General features: G+C 39.6%; 1 pseudogene; it reads left to right on the plus strand.

Annotated features, from left to right (window-relative positions):
- The first annotated feature begins 120 nt into the window (after positions 1-120).
- On the plus strand, positions 121-15,809 carry LOC147460037 (uncharacterized; annotated as a pseudogene).
- The last annotated feature ends 369 nt before the right edge of the window (positions 15,810-16,178 follow it).

Consider the following 16,178-nt stretch of genomic DNA (forward strand, 5'->3'; position numbering starts at 1 on the left):
AAAATTATTGTTTGGGATGGAAATCACCGCTTGAAAACGTGGTTGTGCTTGATAAAAACACGTAAGTGATTTGTTTTTTGTTTATTATAAGGTTTTGTTATACTACTCTATGCTTTCTAATTTGCCCTTTTGATTGTTGTACAATTCTCAATGATAAGGTGGAGACATTGTTCTATCAAGTGTCAATTTGTCTATGTCGATAGAAGTGAAGAGGGGGAGCTTATGCAAGCTCTACGCTCTCAAAATGAGTAGGCTCATTTGTTGTTTTTAAAGATATTGCTATTAATTTATCGATGTCATTTTCTTGACATTTAATTTAAGATATTGTGGTTTAGGATTGGTAGAACCACTGTGAGCACAAATTTTGGTCAGGAGATCTTCTTGTTCCAAAAACTAACTGTGGCAAGCAAAGATTCTTTAATGAAATACTTTCCCCAATATTGGATTTGATGGATAGAGGTAGACCTTTCTTGCAAGAAGAAGGCATCTAAAGGGAGTTGGTACAATTCTCTTGCTCTTTTATTGGCAATGCTCATATGGAAGGTATAATTTTTTACCTTAAAGTATACTTTTTATGCTAAACTTGTAAAATATTACTTTTTTTCCTACTTGCTCTGCAAAAGGAAGACTTTGACATGTCTCTTATCAAAGAGATGCAAGAGAACAATGATCCATTGATTTTAGTGGCAGAAAAGGAAATGGTTGCTCGGGGAAGAGTAGAAAAAATATTCAAAGAAAGAGCTTGTAAGGTAAACACTTTCTCTTCTCACCATTCATGTTTGAATTTCTACAAAATTGTAAGTTGACATGTCATTTGGATTGGATTTATTGGATTGCAAAATTGACTTTATTTTATTTCGTGCAAATGCAACATAGATGTTGGCCATTGCCAACCCTACCAATGGCCAAGGGTTCTTCTCTTTGTTATTTCACTTAATTGGATAAGAAAAAAGGATCAGGTGGGACTTACAAGAGACAAGGTCCACTCTGTGGCACCTTCTAGAATATCACCAGAGAGGTAATAATCCTTGGCTCAAAAATGCATATGAAATCATCAAATGAATCATTGCGTTTATGGTTTGTTTATTGTTTTCTCTATAGGAGAAAGGAAATATTGCACTCTTTGATGCATTGCCGTGTAGATGATGTTACTTCTGAGCATTATATTAGTGCAATGAAGTTTAGAATGTACTTGAATAAAGAATGGTACTGGGGAAGAATTATGAAGCAATGCTTAACGATCAAAGGGAAAATGATCGATGAAATGTTGGAGGGCTTTGAAGCATGGTTTCATCATCGGTTGAGGGAGCACATTGATAAAGCTTTTGTGGAGCTTTGGAGTAAGCTCAACACAAAAGAGTCGGATGAAAAAATTCCAGAGCTCATGGAATCTTCGAGGAGAGTATTATTCAGGTAATACAATTGATATCTTTATGGTTGATATTCTATTTTGCACTTAGAGTTTGTATAATAAATAAGTCACTCAGTAAAGGAGCTCAAAGAAAGTTAAATGCATTTTATGTAGATGGCTAATTCAACTTTATGATCAAATTTTGTTGGAGAAGTTACCAATTGTTGTTGAAAGTTGGAGGGACCTCTCTTGTGAGGAGTGTATGTATCTACTATGGATGAGAGATTATGGTTTTCTTGCTTGGGAAATTGAGTATTGCCCTTGGTGGATAGATTACACTCGAGGCACCTACCCACATGGCGAAGGGAGCTTATATAAAGGCTATTTTTGGCATTTATAAAAAGTACAAAATTGTTAAAGTGCTCATACTATTTAGACTATGTTTGTGAGAGAAACATATTTTTATTTGCTTCGAAGCACGTTCTTGAAAGAAATGAAGAGGGTATTGAGGAGATTGGCTCGGCTTCCAAGAAAGCCACCTCTTCAAAAAGATTAAACATTAGTACAGTCTCCTCTATAAAGAAACGATTGGAGTTTGTTAAATACAAGAAGCCCAAGAAGTCCCCCAAAAAGAACAAAAAAGGTGGTCAAGGTTCCAAAGGTAAAAATTCTTGTAAAGATATCTAGTTGTCACTTTTTTTCTACTCAACAAGTCTTATGAAATGTTTTATGCTCAGATTATGCAGTGCCTTCCAAAGATTATGATGTGACCGTTATTGTCAACATGCTAGATGTTTACAAAATTTCTCAGGATGATGAAACATGGTAAATACATGCGAGAACAAAGATTGACTATGTGCGGTGTGTGTTGTGAATGTTTGAAATACATGTGTTTGATCGTATGCAGGATCTTGGGTTTTCTACATTCAACCATGTTGATGGGGAAAAGAGCAATGAAGTGGCCTCTCTTTTGTTTGCGGAAACTTTTTAAGTTGAAAAATTTTCGGAGAACGAGGTATGTATTCTTCAAAAGCTCGATGGGTAGTCTATGATAGTTTTAGAACATTAAATAAATTAACAATGTGTAATATGCAGGTCCCTCCATGGAATCAATTCTCTCAAAAACTAAGTAAGAAAGTGGCCATAATAGCTTCTAATTATGTGGCAGACAATGGGTGGTACATCACCTTAAGCTCCACTGATCACTTTGGCATTGTGTCTGGCCATGCCATTGAGATGGGATTCAAAATGATGCACACCATCCTTATTTTGATCCCCAATGGTTATGTGCAAAAGACCATTGAAATTGAGAGAGTAAGTACATTTATTTGTTGATTAAAAAAGCATGCTCGTAGTTTTCTTCAATAAGATCACATTTTAGTTGTAATTTGCAATTGGAAACACTATTGCTAGGATTGTTTTATAATAACGGTCAACGTCCTATCTACGATCGATGAGATGGAGAGAGCATGGACAACAACTCTTTAGATGCCAAGTCCAAAATATTGGTGAAGCATGCTAACGGAGAGTAGATTGGAGGACTCGCTCTTAGAGGTGTCTTCGAGCATAGCCTTGACTTCTTTCAGTAAGAAGGTATGCTTCCTACTATGTCTTGTTAGACTATGTTACGTAAAGTAAAAATGTCCATGTTTCTTTTCTTTGTTTAGCTCGCTCGTGCAGACATTTAGTACGGAACACACCTACATTGTTGATATCTTTTCCAGATGTGGTGGCTTGGGCCATGTTTGCATTGAATTGTCTAGACACTGCCTCTACATACATAGTGACCCACAGGTCTTTCAGAACATCTTTCACGCTTCAAGGCTCCATGTGTAAGTGCTATTCTAGCAGTTGATGTAGATAGTAACGAGGAGACTGACTGGCAACAATATGATCCCGGATCACACTGCTCTTGATTGACATCATCATTGGTATTATCTATGGTGTTTTCTAGTTTATGATTTGTATGGGACGACATGTGACCATGGTGTTTGGGTGCCACTTTATGATTGAAGACATGTTGTTGGTGTTGACCGTCCTTATCAATGCAGTCATGATTTCATATTTATTATGCTAGATAAAAGTTAGTTGTTGAGAGATTTGGATTTACCAAAGTAATATACCAACACGAGTTTTTTTGTGTTGGGCATTGGGCTGCTGCATGGAAGGAAGTATGGAATGGGTATTTTTTATGTTTGAATTTTCACGCCGTTATGTCGCCAAAATTTTGATTGCTTGTCAATATAATCATGTTTTTTGAGCATCTTTGGAAACATACTCATGGTTTCATGTATACAAATCTGAATTAAAGTTAGGCAAGCTTTCACGGACGCAAGTATGGAATGGGGATTTTTTTTGTTTGCATTTTCATGTCGTTATGCTGCCGAAATTTTGATAGCTTGTTAGTATTTCTTTACACTATTGGTCTACAAATATATATATTTATTTGTTTATTTATATGTGTGTGTTTATGTACGTAAGCAATTCTTCAACTCGATAAAGTGTTTTAAGTACGCGTTTATATAATACGTAAGTAGTTCTTCAATTCGATAAAGTGTTTTTAAGTACTCGTATATATACTCGACGTGTTTATGTACGTAAGCAGTTATTCAACTCAGTAAAGTGTTTTTAATTACTATTTTATCTGCAAGAGTCTATGTGTGTATCCTTAATTTTTGGTATGAATATTGTGCAACAACACCTACATGGACAAAAACAACATTCTACTAAAATTAGGGTAAATACTAAAGACATGCTCATCTTTTTCTTGAGTTATATAGAAAACTCACATAGATTTGCACAATTTATAGTACATTACGTCTTGGATTTCAAAAAGCTTGTACTTACATTTGGAGGTCCAGTTTAGCTAGAAGACATCAACAATACCCTAAGCTATGACAGGTCTGGAAGGTATGTTAGTAGAGCAGGCCAAATAAAAGACTCGCTACTCCAATAATATTAAGTCTTGAAAGATACAATCTTAATGAACTCATGTGATCTCCTCCATCTAGAAAAGTAAAACATTATATTTTTTGCTAATCAAAAAGAGTATTCCACATGCCCAAATTTTTGCCCACAATTGCCTTTGTCTTTGCAATTATTCCCCTTCTCTTAAATTCCAATCCAAATTGAAGAGATAAACAATAAGATAAAAGTAAAAAACAAAACAATATAATCATGTCTAGGTATCACAAGAAGGTAGTGTCTCTAAAATTGGTAGTTTCCCCCCTTACATTAAGCAACTCAACCAAAAACATGTGTATGTTAAGATTCCAAAACAGCTTGATCTTTGCACGAAAGGTCTGCCACAAAAATGCCATGCATAAATCCGGCTAAACGGTTGCGATTTCTAGCAATGTCTCCAAATAACCTTTTAGGTGGCTCATCCCAAATAGGCATAACTAATTTAACTAGTTTATTAATAAATGATGAGTGCACACTTTAAAATTTTGACAATTGTGCAGACAGAGAGAGGGGACGGTCCCAAACCTTGACATATGCATTATTCTCACCAAGGCATAGAAGAGTGGAAGAATAACATGTTTATCTACTTAGGTCTCATTTTTTAAATGTTCAAGCTCACATTTTTTTATGGTCTCATAAGTAAATTATTCTAAGGTTAGTCAAATAGTACATCCTCACATGTGGTGTGGTGTCTCACACATTATTTGGAATTCATAAAATACAAAGCAATGAATAACACAAGGTTGTGCACATGATCTCACATCCCCCTATTCATATCAATCATTACAATTAAAAGAACACCATCATATAATTAAAATAAGCATCATATAATTAAAATAATTTGTTTACAATATTAGGTAGAGCGTCAAACTGGTAGAAGACACACACGTAAACAGTACAATTTGCATCAAACTAGTACAATTTATTATGGGGTAGTGCAGAATTATTTAAATTTATTAATTTTTTAAATCTCGTCGCAATCTTCCACCACATTAGAGCCAAAGATGTCCATTAGGTTGACATGGGGCCATCTGAATGATGTCAATGTAGCCCCATGTCTCCCACTCAGCTAGAGCACTTTTCATTGTCTCATAGCCATCATTGACTTCTTGGTCTCCAGTGTTAGAAGCGTGGTTAAGGTGGTTGAACATCTATATCACTTTGTTTATGTCACGCTCCCTCTGTGTGAACATCTTCTTTTCTTTAAGGGGTGCGTTGGGGGGGAGTTTATGAAGCTCATCATCAATTTTACCAATGACCTCATTACTAGTAGTTGCATATCCTACAAGAATTGTAATAAGTACAGGGAAAATAAACAAATCTCTCTTGATTGGCACCTCTGAATCACTTGTGTTCCATATGCTGCTTGCCTCTATATCATTTATATAGGTTGAAGCAGCATGGTCTCAAAAAGCATTTGATAGTGATGTATGAGTGGCGTAAGGTCTCACAGGCATGTGCTAGTGCCATGAGGGGTCCCACTTCTCAAAATGAATATTCTAGTGCCATGAGTAGTCCCAAATCTTGAAAAGCATCTACTAGTCCCATGAGTGACCACCAATAACTGCTTTAGTGGATCGTGCAAGAATATATGCTTGATTTGTGTGCTATGAATATTAGGCCCCTATCATTGCGCAAATGACAATTCGACTATTGTGGAAATGATTTTCTCTCTCAGCTGCTGCTTCCACTTTGGCATTTTCTCTCTCTCTATCTCTCACACACCCTCGGGTCTCTCTCTCTCTCTCTCTCTCTCTCTCTCTCTCTCTCTCTCTCTCTCTCTTGTTGTCGGTACTCTCACACTCCTATCCTATCTCTATTTCACAAATATGTTTTTCTCTCTCCTTTCCTCGGTACTTAATTCACCTACCTCAATGCCACCTTAGAGAGCGTACATATGAGAGAAATCCTTGCTTATATAAAATCAAAACAGCATCACCTTTAGCCAAAAAAACACAAATTGATTGACTCGCAAATAAAATTAATCACAATTTTTGTAGCCGGTTTCTACATTTCTCATAATGATTCCCCCTTTTATGATTTGCATGGATAGATATCATCCATTTTTTGATTTAGAAGAGGACATTGATTATTTCAAAGGTGAAGGTGATGTTATTGTATTTGGGGATATGAATGCTGGCACAAAAACATTGCAACATGATAATCAATAATTTGATATGCCATACATTTCAAGGGATTTGGAGGAAGTTCACTTGTATGATCGTACTTCAATGGATGAGAAAGAGCCGGATCACTATGGAAAGTTACTTCTACACATGTGTAATAGCATGGGTATGCTCATTTCCAATGGTGTTGTGGAGTGGAGCCAATGGATTTACATGTAGGAGCCATAATGGGGACAATGTGATTGACTATATGTTACTCTCCAAAGCCATCTTGTATCGCATAAAGAGTTTTATGTTTGGCCAATGGACCACGGAATCCGACCATGGCACATTATCTATTGACCTTTCATGTGGAGAAGCAACTAAGCATGATAATCTCAACCAAAGGAAAGAGAAACTATCACTATGTATGGATTTCAAACAGGCACCAATGTACATTGAAATGGTTGAGCAAAAATCATGGATGACAAAGCTTCAATATAATGCACTATTGGAAACTAAATGGGAATCTTTCAAGAAAGTTATTTGTTCTTGTGCCGAAGAATGTTTTGCCATAAATCATCTCTATGGTATCAAGAAAGATAGATCACGCACCAAGTGGCTTGATAAAGAATGTTAAGATGCTCAAAATTCCTTGATAAATCTTGATGCAGCTATGGACAAAGAGAACTATCAAAGTCATTTGCATACATACAAGGCATTGATTCAAAAGAAGAGAAGAAGATGGGAAGTAAAGAAACAACTTTTTCAAGTCCAAGAAAAGGCACATGCATGTGGAAGATTTTGGAGAAACTTGAGGGACAAGCGGGTTGAGAATTTTGGTAACTTGAGTCTTATGGATATGCACAAACATTGTAGGCAGTTATATGAGCAAGCAAATGCTAAAACAATATCATTTTATGGTTCACTCCCATGTATGCCCTCTTTTTTTACTATTGAGGATGTATGCAGTGGGCTTGAAAAGTTGGCCACTCGCAAAGCGGGAGATCTTCAAGATATCAAGATGATCAAATGGACAGGAGATTTTACCCATGAGTGGATGTGTGGTATGTTCAACCTTGCACTTCAACATGGTATGCCTTATGATTGGAGTACTAATTGGGTTAAGCCTTTGCATAAAGGAGGGGATGTAAAGAATGTAAACAACTCCCGGACTATAATGATTGGGTCTCTTATGGAAAAGTTGTTTGGGTGCATAATTAAGATGAAGTTGAGTGATTGGGCTGAAGAGAATGACAAGCATTGTGAGAAGGATGGAAACACACACAATGCCTCTATAATCACCCAACACACACTCTTGGGATGATACACACACACACACACACACACACACACACACACACACACACACACACACACACACACACACACACACACACACACACACACACACACACACACACACACACACTATGGGGCACCACTCGGCTTACACAATCCAGTTGACCGAGACAAGGAACACACCGATGGAGTGAGGAGAAAGACTATCCATTTTCCCACTCAACACACACACACACACACACACACACACACACACACACACACACACACACACACACACACACACACACACACACACACCCAGAAAACTTAGCTCAAAAGAGGCATATTTTTTATGTTTAGATACGACTGAGCTTGGACCAACACCAATGGGGAAAAGAGCTCACACAATATGGATGAAATATGCCAGATACAATCACAAATTTGAATAGAGGCTTCTCTTACAGCAAAAAATTACATAGCCAAAACAGCAGGAAAAAGTGAGGAATTTACCAAAATAGACAGTGCCATTGCGTTCGGCTCAAAAGAAGACTATTTTTTATATTTAGATACAATTGAGCTTGGACCAACACCAATGGGGCAAACAGCTCGCACAATATGGATGAAATATGCCAGATACAATCACAAATTTGAATAGAGGTTTCGTTCATAGCAAAAACTTACATAGCCAAAATAGTAGGAAAAAGTGAGGAATTTGGCAAAATGGACAGTGCCATTGAATCCGGAGTGGCAAAATATGACCTCGGATGAGCAGTTTATAACCAAAACAAGCTCCAAAAATAGCAAAAACTGAGTTGCGGTTGTTTCTCCTATTCTCTCCATGTTTTTTCTAGTTTTTTCTCAGGTTTTTCAGTGTCTACACTTGACTTTATCCCTAGGGCACCTTTATCCTTTTGATTTACCTCAAACGGACCCCGAACAACAAGCCAAAAAATGGCCACGCAATGCATTTTTTGTCACCCTTCTACGTCCATCCGCACACCTGGCAGTCAACTATTTCCAATAATGCATCCCACAATCCCGTGAACTGGCCCCAAATATAGTTCTCATTATGACCTTTTCCATGAATCATCACAAGAAAACACACATGTTGTGTCCGTACTTATCCACGTGCAGTCTTGACCCCATTCAACCTCCTGACGCCACTGGATTCACTTGACGCACCTGCTTGCCTCATGTCATCAGCCCGTTGATAGCTTGCTGGATAAGTTTTACGTGCTACCAACTCCTCATTATTATATAAAAACAGGCTGATACTAGTGATGATGACAAATGATGTACTATGTACACGCTATCCTACCTGTACACATGTGGGCCCCACACTTGGCTCTGGAAAATGGGCAATCCTTTATTCGATGCACCGGGAATGTGTATGTACATATGCACAATCAATTCTTCCAAAAGATTCCTAACATAATTTTCCCATCCCCTAGCCTGCTAGATCATTCATGATCAGCAGTAGCAAAAAGAGATATGAGACTCACTGCGTCATAGGTCTTCTCATCCCTCACATACATTACTTGTTCTGTAGATAGCTCATCTTGCTCCACCATCATTAATGTAGCATGATATAATTAATGATGCAATACATTTACCCTTGACTTATGTAGAATCCCATCCCTGTTAGCCAGCTGATATGTACCATTCGGAAAACACTCCACTACCTTGAAAGGGCCTTCCCACTTAATTTGAAACTTCTTTTGGAATGTCTTGTCTAGCTTACTGTTATAGGGCAAAACCAAGTCATGTCTCTTGATACCGTTACTTTTGACCTTTTCATTTATCTTTTCTAAAGCCTTATCTTGCATCTGCGCATAATGTTCCAATGCGTTCATCCTATCCAACTAAACCTCTTGTAATTGTAAGAGCGTCTCTTTGAATGCATCACTGGACTGCCCAAGCAACTTTTCTAGCATCTTGACAGCAGGCAACTCTACTTCCACAGGCAATAGTGCTTCCTTTCCATATACCAAATGAAATGGTGTAAACCTTGTACCTATCTTTATCGAAGTACGGTAAGCCCATAATGCACTAGGCAATTCCAAATCCCAATTCTTTCCTTGGTGCTCTATCACTTTTGAAAGAATTTGTACCAACTCACCATTGAATCTTTCATTTAAGCCATTACATTGTGGATAATAAGGAGTGGTATGTTGGTGCCTAATCTTCATCTTCACGCATAAAAAGTCTAGCAATTTAGCTCTAAATCTTGTCCCCTTATCCAAAAGTAGCTCGAGTGGCACCCCAAACTTGCAACATATTTCATCGTACACAAATTTTGTTACATCCTTTGCCGTGAATTTTGTTACTAATATAGCATCTGCCCATCTAGAGAGATAGTCCAGTGCAGTCACAATATAGATTTTTCCCTACTTGTGATAGGTAACAGGCCTATTGTATCAGTCCATAAAAGCTTTAGCACAGCCACCAATGAACTGTGCCAATACCCAATTCGCTCTCTCTTGATATAAAGATGGTCCATTTGACAACCCAAATGGAAATACCGTGTAGCAATAACAACCTTATGGAGTAATGAAAGTTGTCTTTGTTTAGTCTTTAAGAGCAATCTTCAATTGGAAATAGCCTAAAAAACCATCACACACACTGTACCTCTCATAACCTGCCATTGGATCCAAGATCTGATCCATAAATGGAAGAGGATATAGGTTCTTCTTAGGGGCCGCATTTAAGGGTTTAAAATCTACACAAATATCCACTTTCCATCCTTCTTTGAGCTGACCACTACTGGACTCACCCATACCGTGGTCTCCACTTGGACTATGAACCCTGCCTTCAATAACTTGTCCACCTCTTCCGGCAAGGTTTCCATATGCTGTTGACCCATCCTTCTTAGCCTTTGCCGCACTGAATTAGCACCTTCTTTCAGCTCTATATGCATCTCTTATCCTTTGAACCCTCTAATCTCTTCATATGAAGTAATGAAAAAATCAGGAAAACTTGCCAATATGTGCAAATATATCTCCTTTTCCATAGCTGAGAGGTCTCCACTGATCATTTGTGTCATTAGTTCTTCCTTCTAAGAAAATTCAACCTTGGTTTGCATGAGCCCTTCAATCACTTCATAAGGCCCTTCACTTTCATCTTCAATCTCATTTGCAACTAAACCAGACTCATGGATTTCTTTGTCCATCAGAAGAAATGCAATTTCTGCTAGTAGTACTATCCTTGTCCTTGTCAAACACTGTGGAATAGTCTTCATCGCTAGAATCATCCTCATCTTCATAAATTTCTTGCAATTGTTTCCTTGTATCCATATTATATAGCTTCTTGGCACCTATCTTTCCATAGAGGCTAATCTTACCACATCTCCAATCTTGAATAGCTCCCACTACACGTAGCCATGGTCTACCCAGTATAATAGGATATGCTCCTAGCTGTGCTGGTATCACATGAAAATCAACCACCGTCTTTGTATCATACACCTCCACTTCTAAGCTCTTTACAACACCCAAACATTTAACTTTTTGATGGTTTGCCAATCTGATCCGAAAGCGCGACACCCCACTCACTGCTGTAAGACCCATCTTCTTAACGCATGAGTGTGTTATGACACATATTTGGGCTCCGCCATCAACTTACCTCGTCCCAGATTTTTTCTTTTGTGCCACACATATACTATTGGGCAAATGTCCGGTAGCTCATCCATCACCAATACCTTCAATGGACCTCTCTCTGGTTCTTTCTCCATTGGGTTAACCATCCTCTTCCACTATCACTTTAGCTTAGGCACCATCTCTATAAGCTTCCCAAAATTAGCATTTTCCTACTTGTCAGATCCTCCTTCAAGTCATAGCTTGATTGCCCATCCCCCAGTGGAAAATCTGAAACATGAAACTTGCAACGAGCCCTTGTTTTCCTCTTAGCCTTGATATCCTCGTCTTCATGGCTTTTTTCCTTCTTCTTACTAGGACCGGGGGAACTTCTTCCTTCCTTAGCCTATGTGGTCCTCTTCCCAATAGGCATCACTAATGTATCCTCCAGCTTTGTTGTCTTCTCCAAGGTGATCACACTTATCACTTTTTTCTTTTCCTTTTCCTCTTGGGTTAATCCACAGGTTCCTTTTTCTCCCTTAATTTCAATGCCATAATCATTTGACCTAGTTAGCACCTGTCCTCGAAATGGATACATGTCTCCCCCCATCCTTAGTGGATTATCACATTGTGGGCTGATGTGGCCAACTCTCCGCAATTATAACACGTCGGTGTCTTTCTCCAGACTCTACTATTGCTTTGTCAAACACCATTCCCGGGACTTTCTTCACCTTGTGGCTGATTTGAAAACCTCCCCCGACCTTAATTACTTCCCACATTACCTAGCATGTTTAGGCTGATATTCTTCATTAAATCTACCATTTGCCTCATGTCTTGCCTTAGCCCTGGGCTGATGTGGCCAACTCTCCGCAATTATAACACGTCGGTGTCTGCCTCCAGACTCTACTATTGCTTTGTCAAACACCATTCCCGGGACTTTCTTCACATTGTGGCTGATTTGAAAACCTCCCCCGACCTTAATTACTTCCCACATTACCTAGCATGTTTAGGCTGATATTCTTCATTAAATCTACCATTTGCCTCATGTCTTGCCTTAGCCCATCATCTTGCACTACTATAATGACCACCGCTGGCATAACCTGAGGAGTAACAGAAACCACTCGTTCATTATGAACCCCTAGCATGTGACCTTGCAAAGAATCCATAGGCTGAAACTCAGACCTCTCGGGCAAAGACTCTACTCCTACCTGAATCATTCTTCTCAGCTTCCACTCTTTGTTCCTCGATACCTCTAGAGCATCTTCATATGTCCTAGGCTTCTTTAGCTCCATTCTCCAGCATATATTCTCCTAAAGACCCCAGCCAAGAACCTGTCCTTCTTCATCATGTCAGGTGGGGGTACCTGTGGTGCTATGGCCTTGCACATCCTCTCCCATGCCATTGAAAACTTACGTATGTATGCATCTACTTGCTCACCTTCCCTTTGCACCAAACCCTGTACTTCTTGCCACACTTTCTCAAGATCTTTTGTCTTCACAAACTCCACTTCCAATCCATGCCTTGGATTGTCGCAAATTAATCTCACAGGTGGATCAGAAAGCCGCATGCAAATTCTCTTCAAATGATTTGGACCAAACTCGTGCATCACTCTTCAAACAAATCTGAAGAAAACGTAACATTTGCACAGTATCATGAATTTGATTGCTAATGCAGGCAACCTCCATCTTTTCCAGAAATTCTTTCACATCTTCATCACTTCTTCCATGAAATTCCGGATAAGAGAAAGCCATGGCTACCCAAGTTTTGATGCTTTGAGAACCCCTTCTAACACAGGTGCAAGAACCCAAAACTTTTTACTGACTCAATCCCTAGAAACTTCAATGGAGCTCATCTTTAGATAAGGACAAACACATGCACATCAAATGAGTTTTCATAGGTAATAATCGGAATTACAACAGGCAAAGGGGATTCCAGTATCTCTCTTAATCTTCTTGGACCGAACATAAAGTCTATGTGCTGCTGGAAAAAAAATTCCTCGACACATGAACATTTATTTGGATTCTTTGTGTTAAATGAAAAGGAGTGAATTGAGGTCCATTTTGATCATCCATTAAATCCAACCATGCAGCTCCCAAGTAGGCACAACTGACTTATCCTCTAATTTTGCCAAGATTTTAGCAGCATAACAGCATAAATGGCTCAAAAGACCAAAAAACCAGCCACCACAACTTGGAACATTTTTGGCAGAGTTTCCCTAGAAGTAGAGCAGTAAGAACCCAAAATATAGATTGTATATGTATGCATAACTTGCCAACAATAGAACCCGAGCATCAAGTAGGAACCACTACTACATAGCCTATGGCAAGGTCCCAAAAAGGGTGCTCTAGCCACCTGTATCACCGAAAGGATCTCACATTTGAGAATCCCCTAGATCAGTAAAACCTCACGCTATTGACCCTCTCATGAAAGCTTATGCAAGTCTCGTATGGTCAAGTCTCAGTAATGACTATCTTCCAAACCAAGTCTTAGAAATGACTGGGACTAAAAAAAAAAACCAAGTATGGCTCCACAAAGGCGTACAATGGCAGTATCCACAAGTAGCGTACAATACCAGACAATGCGCTCAAACAGGCACCAAATGATGCATATCCGCGACGACTACAAGTGACTCCACTGCCAGTATATCACTCTACTCCAGCTACCTATACCTGTGTGAATCACTTGTACCTGTACCTGTAACCTATAATCTGCAACCTACAATCCCAAAGCTCAAGATACTCGAAGAAGATCCTCCATGGGGGTGCCAAAAGAATGTGAGCAGGATGGAAACGCACACAATAACTCTATAATCACCCAACATACACTCTTGGGATGATACGCACACACACTATGGGAGCCACTCTGCTTACACAAACCACTTGGCCGAGACAGGGAACACACTGATGGAGTGAGAGGGGAGAGACTATCAATTTTGTTAGGATTTGGATCATTCTAGCTATGGTGGATGAAAGAGAAACATGGTGCAAGTATGTGAGTGTGTGTAAGCAAGATTATCACTCAAGTGAATTAGGTTCCAAGATAGGATTAGCTTGGACTCATAAACACAATCTTGAGTATTGACTTAGCTTAGCACAAGATCACCATAGAGAAGCATGTGGTGCAAAATGAGTTGTTGTTTATTCTTTCAAGAAATGAGATTTAAGTAGCTCTACAGCCTTGCTCCACAGTATGTGGGATAAATCCACTCTCCTCTCCTTGACTCACACCTTAGGACAAAGCTCAAACTTTACAATCATCCCCTTTAGGTTTGGACTAAGACAAGATACTGAAGATGCATGATCCACACAGGCTAACAAAATCCACATAGGATGGTGATATCCACACAGGAAAATAAAGTCCACAAAGGATAGTGATATCCACATAGGATAGTAAAATCCTCACAAGAAATATCCACAAAGGATGGTAATGTCCACACAGGATGATAAGATGGTATCCACACAGGAGAAAGTCCTCCCCTACAAGTAGAGAGTTTGCATCTTCAAAATGGGTCTTCCCAAACACTACCTTCGTCTTCATCCTTTTTGTCTTCTACTATGTGAGCTGATCCTCTGTCAGGTCTCTTGCCTTCGTTGCTTCTACTGTTGCTTTTAACTGCTTCATGGTATGACTTCGTATCCTCCCCTCCAATAAGTACTTCTGTCCCCCTTTTTGTGGTACAATCAGGCTTTATTCCATGCGTCATAATGACATGCAACAATATGCTAAAATATCCTATGAAAAGGTTGATGCAAAAATTAATTCTCTCTTCCATCTTGGTTATACTCCGAGAGCCCAAGCATGCGGAATTTCTCATACAATTTGTCACAAATTCTTCACACATGGAGAGATTTTAGCGATTTGGAGACTCTCCAATGCCAATTTCTATCCCCTCACAAAAGCACATAATGTCATCCATGTAGACAAATATAATTACATACATTGCAAGAAAGTGTTGTGCTTGGCTACAAGATTCCAATTTTAATGTCTTCTTAGAAACATGTGAAGTACCTCTTCACTCAAGGTGAAGTCACCCTTCACGGTTTTGTTTTACCTTGGCGTATTTGGCCTGGAGATTCCTTTTGAAGTGTGATAATATCCGCCTTTGAATGTCTTTTGGAAGGCTTTGAAAGCCTTGTTGCAGCTTTGGTGGGAGTGCTTGTGAATACCCTTTTGAGGGGCTTGGAGGTTGTCCTCGGGGTTTTGAATGGTCTGCTCGCGGGAATAGGCTCTTTTTTTAAAAAAAGGCTCTTGGAGGCTTTGAAGGAACTTGCCTTGAGGGCAGGACAGCGCGGGAAGAGGGGTTTAAAAGAGGCTTTTGGAGTGCTCGGCAGCAGGATGTGGGACTGCCCCCTTGAGGGAGAAGGTCTTTCGGGGCTTTTGTGGCCGGAAGTAGTGGGGGACCCGTTGCTTAGAACTAGTGGGCAAGCAAGCAGCGCCGTGGGAAGGGAGGCCCAATATGGTTGGGTAATCCGAGCAGGGCGGGGGCAGGCCGGACGGCGCGGGCAGGGCTGGTCAGGCGTGGATAGGGAGGCATGAGCGCAGGCAAGCCGGGCAGCACGGCAACTCGCCGGGTAGAGAAAAGGTGCGCCTTGGTGGGACTCCTCCCTAGCGGACCCGCCAGCTATACAAAAGCCTTTTGTATTGAGAATTCGGGTCCGCCCACCTCGCCCACTTGGGTTTGAACTTCGGACCCCACAAGCCAAGAATGGCTTTACTAATTTGAGCTAGCCACCAAGCCCACAAGCTTGGTTGTGGAATGGCTCCGAAAAAGTAAATGTTAAGCTGTACTCGGTAGGCACTTTCCCACACAAACTCACACACACACACACACCTATTTTTAGGCAATTTTGAGGATAACTTTAATGGAGTTCTCGGGCTCGATTTGGAGATCTTGAAAGCTCTATG

The sequence above is a fragment of the Adiantum capillus-veneris genome, chromosome 4 (genome assembly GCF_014529385.1).
Source record: "Adiantum capillus-veneris isolate H3 chromosome 4, ASM1452938v2, whole genome shotgun sequence".
NCBI lineage: Eukaryota > Viridiplantae > Streptophyta > Polypodiopsida > Polypodiales > Pteridaceae > Adiantum > Adiantum capillus-veneris.